This window comes from Vanellus vanellus (genome assembly GCF_965231255.1).
Source record: "Vanellus vanellus genome assembly, chromosome: 6".
In the NCBI taxonomy this organism is placed as follows: domain Eukaryota; kingdom Metazoa; phylum Chordata; class Aves; order Charadriiformes; family Charadriidae; genus Vanellus; species Vanellus vanellus.
The window spans coordinates 52,463,112-52,472,321 of NC_138911.1; positions in this window are offsets into that span (position 1 = coordinate 52,463,112).

Here is a 9,210-nt window from a genome sequence, read left to right on the forward strand (position 1 = left end):
TCTGTCTTGGAGACATTACTGTTCCCTGTGGCAGCCCCTCTGCAGCCTGAAGTCATATCAGAGCTCCAGGCTTTTTCTCCCTCCTAACCCCAACCTTAATATTAAGAGTGAGCTAAGTCTCATCTGAAAACCCCTGGCCATGCCCCAGTGAAAAACTTCTGAGGGGCTAATCCTTCTGGCAGCCCACCCCCTCCTTTGGCGGCCACTTTCAAGCTTCTCATTTTGTCTCAAAAATCTATATTTTATAGTAACGTGTCTTCTTTCTAAAATGAAATACGTTTGTCTTTTTATTTTCATACCCATCCGACAGTTGTCCTCATAGCGAACTCTCATGTATTTTAGTGGCATTTACAGTCTGCATGAATAAACAACTGGAAGCACTTGAAGGGATACAAGCTTTGCCTGCCTTTGAGCAAATAATCATTTCTTCTGCCCCTGAACCCTGAAGCAGAAATGATTATAATTCTACCTTGCAAACACAGCCAGGCACAAGTTATTACTTGGCTGTTTCAAGATGAAGTGCTTAAAAAAACAAAACACCCCCCCCCACCACTCTCTAAAATAATTGATTAACTTTTTTTTTGCTACTGCTACTTAACCCTAAAACAGACCACCCACTGTGGGCTTCGAAGCCCAGCTACTCATGGCTGTTTGGCCACAGCCAGTCCTTACTTCTTCACAGTGACTTGTCCTACAGACTGGGGTCCCCGTGTGCTCCCTCCAGTCTCTGAACACCACTGTCGACGGAGATGATATTACCAGCGTGATGGAGGTGACTGATTTGCTTCCAGTTAGATACATTGTCACAGACTATTAATTTTACTGCGGCCTCATTTGAAGGGAGTGGTAAAGCAGCAGGGCAAGCAAACAGCTACCGTCTGCGTGGGAGCACAAAGTGCCCGAGCAGTTAGGCTTCTAGTTCACTGAATTAAAGCAGTCCCCTATTTTCACCTTTGTTTACACTCCAGCTTACTAAAGCAAACACAATGCCTGTGTAAGGTGAGTCCTGCCTAAGAGGTCAGACACCGGGTTAAGTCAGAGGGCTCTCTTTGCAAATAGCTGTAAAAACAGAGATAAGAAAAAATGGCGAAAGGTACTTACTACCCAGATTGTGTTTGAGGCAGCCAGCCTGCCACCACCTAGGATATGGTTCAGTTGCCTGAAATGAAGCAAAATAGGATAGTGAGGAAGAAGAAAGGAGGATGGAGAGGTGACTTTTCAGTAGCAGAGATGTATCCTGACACAGTACCCAGGAATTGGTTGATGATTCTCTTCCAAGTCAGTTCACAAGTGGAATAATTTCAAGGCTGTGATTTTGTTGTCGCTCACATCTGCATTCATCCGCCTCCACCCAGCCCTCTGGAGGTAAAGACATTTAGCCTAAGTGAGGTTCAGGAAAGCCCTCCAGGCAGCTTTTTAATGTCATTTAACTTTGCTAGCTGGGTGAGGAAGTCACACCAGGCATCTGGGCCCCAGATGGACAGGAGCAGCCACAGTGCCGGGACAGTGGCAGCGGTGGCACAGAACAGGCAGCCACAATGCTTTGGAGTAGGCAAAATGTTTTTAAAAAGTAGTGAGGGAGAAGTCCCTCAGAAACAAAAGGGCTAGCAGAGACAAAGCCCTGTTGGCTTCCTACAGCAGATGCCGAGCACTGGCTTCTGACAGGGCTTCTCCTCCAGTCCTTCCCCTACAGCTCCTGGATGCCTCAGGCAGCACGAGGAACCTCCCATACCATCACCTCTTCCTCCTCGACAGCCAGCGGGAGCTTTCCCTTCCTTTCCCTTCCCTTCCCCCTTACCTTGCTTGCAAAGCTCAGCAGCTCAAAATGGCTGACTGAATGCTGTTTGCAGCCTTTTAGACAATATTCCCCAAATCCATTTTTTTTTTTTTTTTGCACGAGTGGATCACCAGCTAGAGCTCGCCGCAGGCACAGCTCCTCCCCACTGCTGCGCCAGGAGGAGATAGCAGGTGGTGGCCACCAGGAACAGGAGCTGGGTCTCTCCTCCTGATTGATGATCTGCTTCTTTACAATACTGTAATACGCAAAGCCAGTGGTGTTTGATTACACCCCAGGTAGCGTGGCTTCTGTAACTGAGACGGTGAATGAACTAGGTTGGAATAAGCAAGTGTATTAATTAGTATGCTGATAGCAGAATAAAGCTATTTTTAAAATCACTGAACAGCACTGCTCTTTACTATGATTGCAAAGATTATGTAAGATGATGATTAAAATCAGGTCCCTGCATCACAGACCGATCCGTGTTTCAGAGATGCGAAAACAAAACTGCAAAGGAATGACAGGAGACTATTATTTCAAAAGGCCCTCTGTTTGCCTGTCCTAATTAAGGACAAAGCAGCCATGTCATCAACCTCTTCGCTGTCGTTCCAACTCATCCTACTTTTTCTCTTATATTTATTTTTTAAGGCTGGGTGTGTACCCATGGAAATGTCGGCACAGGAGGAATCTGCTGCGTCATCCCCCAATACGCAGCAAGTTACGGAGTGTCCCTAACGCACAGCTGCCGGCTCCTAAGGGCAAAAGTGCGTTCCTCCTATTTGCTGATGTACTAACACTCATTTTAAAAAGCAGAGGAAGAAAAATGTCAACACTATCTTTGTGTATCGTCTCACTGATTGAAAACAGACAGAAAACGAGCAGTTGCGTCTCAGCAGCAGGAAGATACTGCATTTCAGGACCAAGCTACCCAGAAAGATGCTGTTGTTTTCAATGACAGTTATTTGGGAAAAGCTTCTAGAAATTGATTGTCATTAAAGACCTGGAGAGAACATCGCTTATGATGATAAGCAGAGATTTTAAAATTTTGTGTTTATAGTCTCCTGCACTGTAATGCTCAGATTGCTAGATATACACAATCATTATTTGATTTCTTACACCACGGTGAATAGCAGCGCTGCTGATCAAATATAAAGCGGCAACCAATCCTAACGCAAATAGGAATATAAACAAAACCTGCAGATTTATAGGCAATCAAAATTATGTCAAACAGCGTAAGATTAAAAGCAGAGTGTATGTTTCTTATTAATTCTGACAGGTGTTTGCCGTATTTTCCACAGTTTCTTACCATTGTTAATCATCTGTATTTTATGATGAAGTTTAAAAACTCTTTCATTATCTTATGTGGATTGAACATGCCCAGTCAAAGCACTGCACTGTGTTAAAGCCATAGATTTATCCCTTTATAATATTTCTTTAAGAAGCAGACATCACAGAAACCATTGTTATTTCATGTCCTGGCATAATACAGGATCTGGAGTACATAGAATACAGACTTTTGTCATTATTTGCATTCTCTTCTTTCTTTCTCTGCAAGGTCACCAGACAGCGTGCATAAGCGAGCAGAAGGGTCAAACGCAGCCTCTTTGCGGGGGTGTCCGCAGTAACAGATGTAGTTGTGTAAAGAAAGGAATTTAACATGGTGGCCATACAGACCAAAGCATTTCATGTAGACCCGTTTTGTGTGAGACACCCGTTAGGTACCTGCTCCTGCAAACAATCTGGGTGACCCTGCAGATCCGTGGTGTCCCTCGAGCGCCCTGACCAGGCGAGGTCTGTCTTGCTTGCCTGTTTGGGTCCCCAAAGCCTTGCACCTCTGGCCATGCAGCTGCTAAACTTCAGCCAGGAGCCTGCAGGGGTGGCTGGAGGGGGACGCGTGGTAGCTCTGCAGTCTGGGTGGGAAGCACCCTGTCTGGGCTACCTGGGCTGTTTGGACTTCTGTAGCCCAAATTGCAGTGTAAAAGCTCTTAGTCCTATACCTGCCTTGTGTTACACACTTGAACAACCACACGCTTACACAACCACATCGATTTTCTATGTGGTGAGGAGGGGCAGGAGGCCTACTATCATGCTTTACCTGGGGACTGCTAAAGGGGAGATACGCGAGGGGCTGGCAGCACAGAGGCAGCCGCCTTGGGGCAGGTGCCCCTACTGGGGTGGTGGCCACCTGGGCCATGAGGGTGGTCTGGTGCTTTCCCTCTGCCTCGTGTGGCCCCAAGGGCTCCATCCCAGAGCGCTGCCATGGCACCTTGCCCCTGGGCTTCTCAGGGCCGGGGCAGGCCCTGAGCAGGCCAAACACCCCCTCCACCATGGCGGAGGGGCTGAGGGACCCAGGTGCTGCAGTGGCCAGCAGAGACCAGATTTTGGCACAGGGGTGGCAGCACCACCCAGGTGGGAGCTGGCCAGGAGCCACCCTGAGCTGGTCACAGTGGTTCCAGCCAGCTGAGGGGTGAGGCCAGCAACAGGGAGGAATCCACTGGGTGCCATCACTGCTGGCAGTCAGGCAAGCAGGGGGTACCCCTCCTCAGGGGTATTTAATAAAGGAACCAGTGAATGGAGGGCTGCTGGATGCCTGCTTGAGGCCCAAAGGGGTCTATGTGCCCCTGAGGGACTGCAGCCTGTGGGCCACCCATGCTGGAGCAGGGACACCCCTTAAGAAAGAGCAGCAGAGGAACCAAGTATGCCCAAAGCAGCAGGATAACCAGCAAGAGCCAAAGAGCAGCAGAAAGAGCCGGTACGTACATCAGCTGCTCACGCTCCCCAACGGCTCGCCGGAGGCATTTTGACAAACTGAATGTAACCTGTGGTGGAAATGAGGGCAGTGAGGGTGGAGAGAAGGTAGGACAGGTGTTTATATAAGTGTTTGTTTGTTTGTGTCCTTTCTAAATACCCAGATGAGCGATCAGAAGTCTGTGTTAGTTGGTAATGAAGTAAAACTCGCAACTGGAGACCGTAACAGGCAAATTGCAAGGTTGCACTAAAAGCCTGTAGCACATCTCAAATATCTTGCCTGATCTAACGGCTTAAGGCCCTCATGTAGCGCCCTACGCTGAAACAAGCCCAAGACCAGTCTCTTGGCACGCTCGCTGGCTTGCGTGTAAAGGCTAAAACGTTTTCTACGGAGTCTGTGGGTCTCTCTGCTCCTCTACACGTCACTACGGATCCATCCACAGACTGTGCTGTGTGACACTTGCTTAACTGGCGGCAGATGGGAGGGGGGATGCATTAGAGGAAGACGGTCCAGAGCACAGTTAAGTGTTTTTTCCTTCTCACCAGTCTCCTCTCATCTCATCTCCTTGGCCAAGTTTTTTTCCTCTCCTCTTCATTCCATTGCAGCAGCAGCAGATGCTGAGGATAGGTTACAAATCGAAACGTTTTCGGGCAATACACTGAAGTATCAATTACCTGGTCAGATACTGGGGCTAAGAATTTTTATGATCTTTTGAGTGTATCTTGCACATTTGCTTCTTCTGCCCCACTCCCGCTGGGACCTGTTTACATCCATCTTGTCCCTCAGATGCCAACTGCCGTAGTCTCCAATACCAACCGCTCAGGATGGCATTGAGACAAGTGAAGGGGACACTTTTATAACTCCAGGTCAGCTGGAGTTCCAGCTTCAGCAGCCATACATTCTCATTACTCAGCCGAGAAACCCTCCTCCTCCCCGGCTTCAGCAGGTCTCAAACCAGGTGTGGGCAAGATTTGAATTTGACAGAAGAAGAGGGGGGCTTTTTTTCCTTCTCAATCCTTTTAGAAGTTTAATCTACAGATACATGGGGCTGTTCATTGAATGCTTTCAAACTACAGTGTTTGGGGAATAATTTTATTTATAAGGTTTTACTGTTCAGTTTAATTTTAATTGGAGAAACCTATGAGGCAACTACAATTTTTTTTTTATACTCTCTGAAGAGGTGACTTTTGCACTGTTTTCTTCAACTCTAGACTTAGGTTGGATCACTGGATCTATACAAGAGAGGCACCGAACGGGCTCATTTTTAACTGGTGAACAAAGAGCATCACTGATTCCTGCAGCAGCCCAAGGTGACCAGGGGAAGGTCCAAATATTTGAAGAGCAGGATACCTCCTAGGTGGTTACGGATTGAGCCAGCTGAGGCAACTAGCTTTGGAGCTCGCAGCTCTACAGGATTTCCTCCTGCAAACAGTCCCTTCATGCCACAAGGTAAAGGAGTAACGTGGCAAAAGAATTAAGAGTCCTGGTGCTGCAGAAACCAGAATAAAGCCTGGGGAGAGCTCATGCAAAGAGTAGAAAGCAATGTTTTTCAGGATGTTATATATACACACTGTTAGACAGGTCTTATTACTGAATCTCTTCTGATTGTTGATAATTTAAAAAAGAAAACGTACTATTCCCAGTGAAATCAGCTTTGTTTCCAGGCTGCAAAACTGATGAGAAAGGAAGATCAGGCCCTAACTTAACACCAATGTAGTATGTCTAGCCATTTGCACGTAACAGTAAATGAACACGAGCAGGTATCTACTGCAGTGAAGGTACAGGTAACATCCCACGGGTGCTAGAACTATTTAATAATGACGGAATTAATTGGTAAAAAAATCACTGTTGTTCCTCCTTAATGTCTAGGCATACTTTGAAGCCAATATTCACACAACTACAATTGTTCAATTGATGCAACTCAGTAATTTTTATTGCAACTGGAAGACAATACATCACAGAAACTTTATGGTAGGTTTTGGGAAAGTGTTATTTACAATAATAATTGATGAAATAGTTTGTCTTTGGCAATATGATTACACATCAAGAAAATGTAAAATGCAAGTATGCCTCTAAATCAACATTTTCATATTTCCTAAAGATCAGCTGATTGCACTTGTCTTCGGACTGCTCATTTAGGTAAACACAAATACAACTTAACATCACTGTTCATTCCCCATCACAGTTTGTATTTTGATATTGACGAAATTGGCAGTTTCAGACGCCAAGTACAGGAAAAAAATTGGCTTATCACTGTACTAAATTAACTTATTGGCCAGTTAAGGTCCTGTGACCCTTAAGCATTGATACTAAATCTCTTGGTCTTTTGATTGCTTTATCACTTTTTTCTGTAAAACAAAATATTTCAGAAATTACAGATCAGAGTATAAAAAAAATGTACAAGTCCATAATGCTTTTCATACACACACAAATCATTCCCCCCAACATTTTACATCATGGCAGTTTTAAGTAGTGAGTGTGAATGATGCAGGCATGGAACTGGTTATCAAATACAGGTATGACTTTCAATTGTTGTCCCACACACATACTCGGGAAACGTACAATGCTCTAGTAACTTAAAAATGTACTCAAGTTTAATGTCATCTGAATGAAAAAAGAAAGTCTTGGGATTTCAGGCCAGAGGAAAAAAACGAAAACGACTCCTATTTCTAGACGATCAGCCAGCCCAGAATCCAGCACGTAATTTTAGCATCCAGTAAAATCCCTTCTAGCGCTGAGGGCCAGCACAAGTTGTCATTTATCCCTTAAACCCTCAGACGATGAGCGCTCGTACCCGCTGGCCTGATCCAACGGAACCCACTGAAAACAAAAAACTGAAACAAAACCCCTTCCACTGGCTGTGAAAGGATGTTACATCAGGTCGATTTCCCCCTCTTTGCAAAAGGAAATGTGATACAGTAGAAAACCCATTATATAGCTTCAGATAAATATACCTTGTTTCAATGCGAAAACAAAACAAAATCCAAACTCCCAAAACCAGGAAAGGCTACTTATTAGAACAACTCAAAAGTGACCTTTAAATCATTTCTGGTTTAAATGTACACCAGCAAAATACAGCACCATAGACACATTAGGTTGAGACTTTTTTTTTGGTCAGTGAAGCTAGTACTTGTTTGCTGAACTGTGGAAGAATTAGAAGGTCATGTACATGATCAAAGATAAAGCAACCCAGCTGACAAGTCTCTGCTTAATTCAAGAATAACCAGTACTAAAAATAAAAATGCAAAAAATAAAAACCCCTAATAAACCACCATCAATTAATACTTTCTAAGTAAAAGGGGATTAACAGATGAATTCACAATGTATGCAGATTTATACAGAACACCGAATGTTGTGTGTAAATCCTTATAAACTCCAGCTCAAAACAGAAACACACAAAATGTATAGTTTGACTTACACATCCCATTCCAAAGGAAAAGAGACATCATTACAACTTGGTAACTGTGCTAACTGCAATATAAACCAAACAGAAATTCAAAGTTTGGCAGATAACTAAGAAGAGGGTTATCACTTAGGTTATATAGCAAAGTGTTGATGTATATTACATAGAGTAGTATAAATAATAAAAAAGTATTATTTAAATTAGATCACAGTGCTGCATTATGTGCATAACAGTGTTTGATATATCACTGGAGGGCTGTGAAGAACACTACTATAACTTAACTAGTCAGACGGTCAACACTGATATTCTGTTACAATCAGGAGGATGTATGGTTCAAATGCTCTTTTGGTGGCAAAGTCAAGAAAAAGTCTCAAAATATTTCCTATAAAATATGCCAATGAGCTTATTCAGGCAGTAGTGACCCACCTGAAGGAGCTGGGTTTGCATTCTCCATGAAGTGAAGTAAATGGCATTGCATTTGAAATTGGAAATGCATTCTCTTGATAGTTTTATTCTGATCCTGGAGCACGGGAGAGTAATGTTTTCAAAAATGCCTAGGGCCAGATTCAAGGAAAAATGGTAATAACAGTGAAACGGTAAAGATTTCCAGGAGCACCTGGGTGTCTCCAGCTCCACTGACTGCAAAGGAGATAAGACACCTTCAGGTTCTAGAAAACCTCAGATTGTGCCTATCTACATCTTTAGATGATTTGGGAGCCAAAATCTCAGTGAAAATCAATCATGGCTACTGAGAAAACAGGACAAAGCGTCGTTTTCGTCATTTTATCCCTGGTGCCATTTGGTGTACAGTTCAGGATTTCATTCTCTGCTAAAGGTGTCGATGTAATTCTACGTCACTCCAGTGAAGAATGCAGCCCCCAGAGCTTCTCTGTATCTCTTCCAAAAGCAGACAGTAATTCAGTCGAACACTGGGAGCCAATGCACCTCCTTTGGGATTCCCTTCTCCCATTAAGGTAAGAGAGGAGCCAGAACGCGGGCCTCAGTTGAATTGCCAGTGAGAAGAGAATACAGTCACAGGACAGCTCTCTAGTCCTACACTGCACGCCTCCTCGCTCCCATTTCGGGCTTCTCAGCTGTAAAACCCTGGGATCTCAGTAGAACTACTGCTGGTTTTGCCAGGAGAAGATCAGAATCAGACTGCTTTCAGAAAACAGCTATGGGGTGATACATTAAAGCTGTTCCAAGACCCGCGCCTGAATTTTTAAATGCAGGCAAAATCTGCATCAAAATGCAGTAGGACATCCAATTGCTTGCAGAACG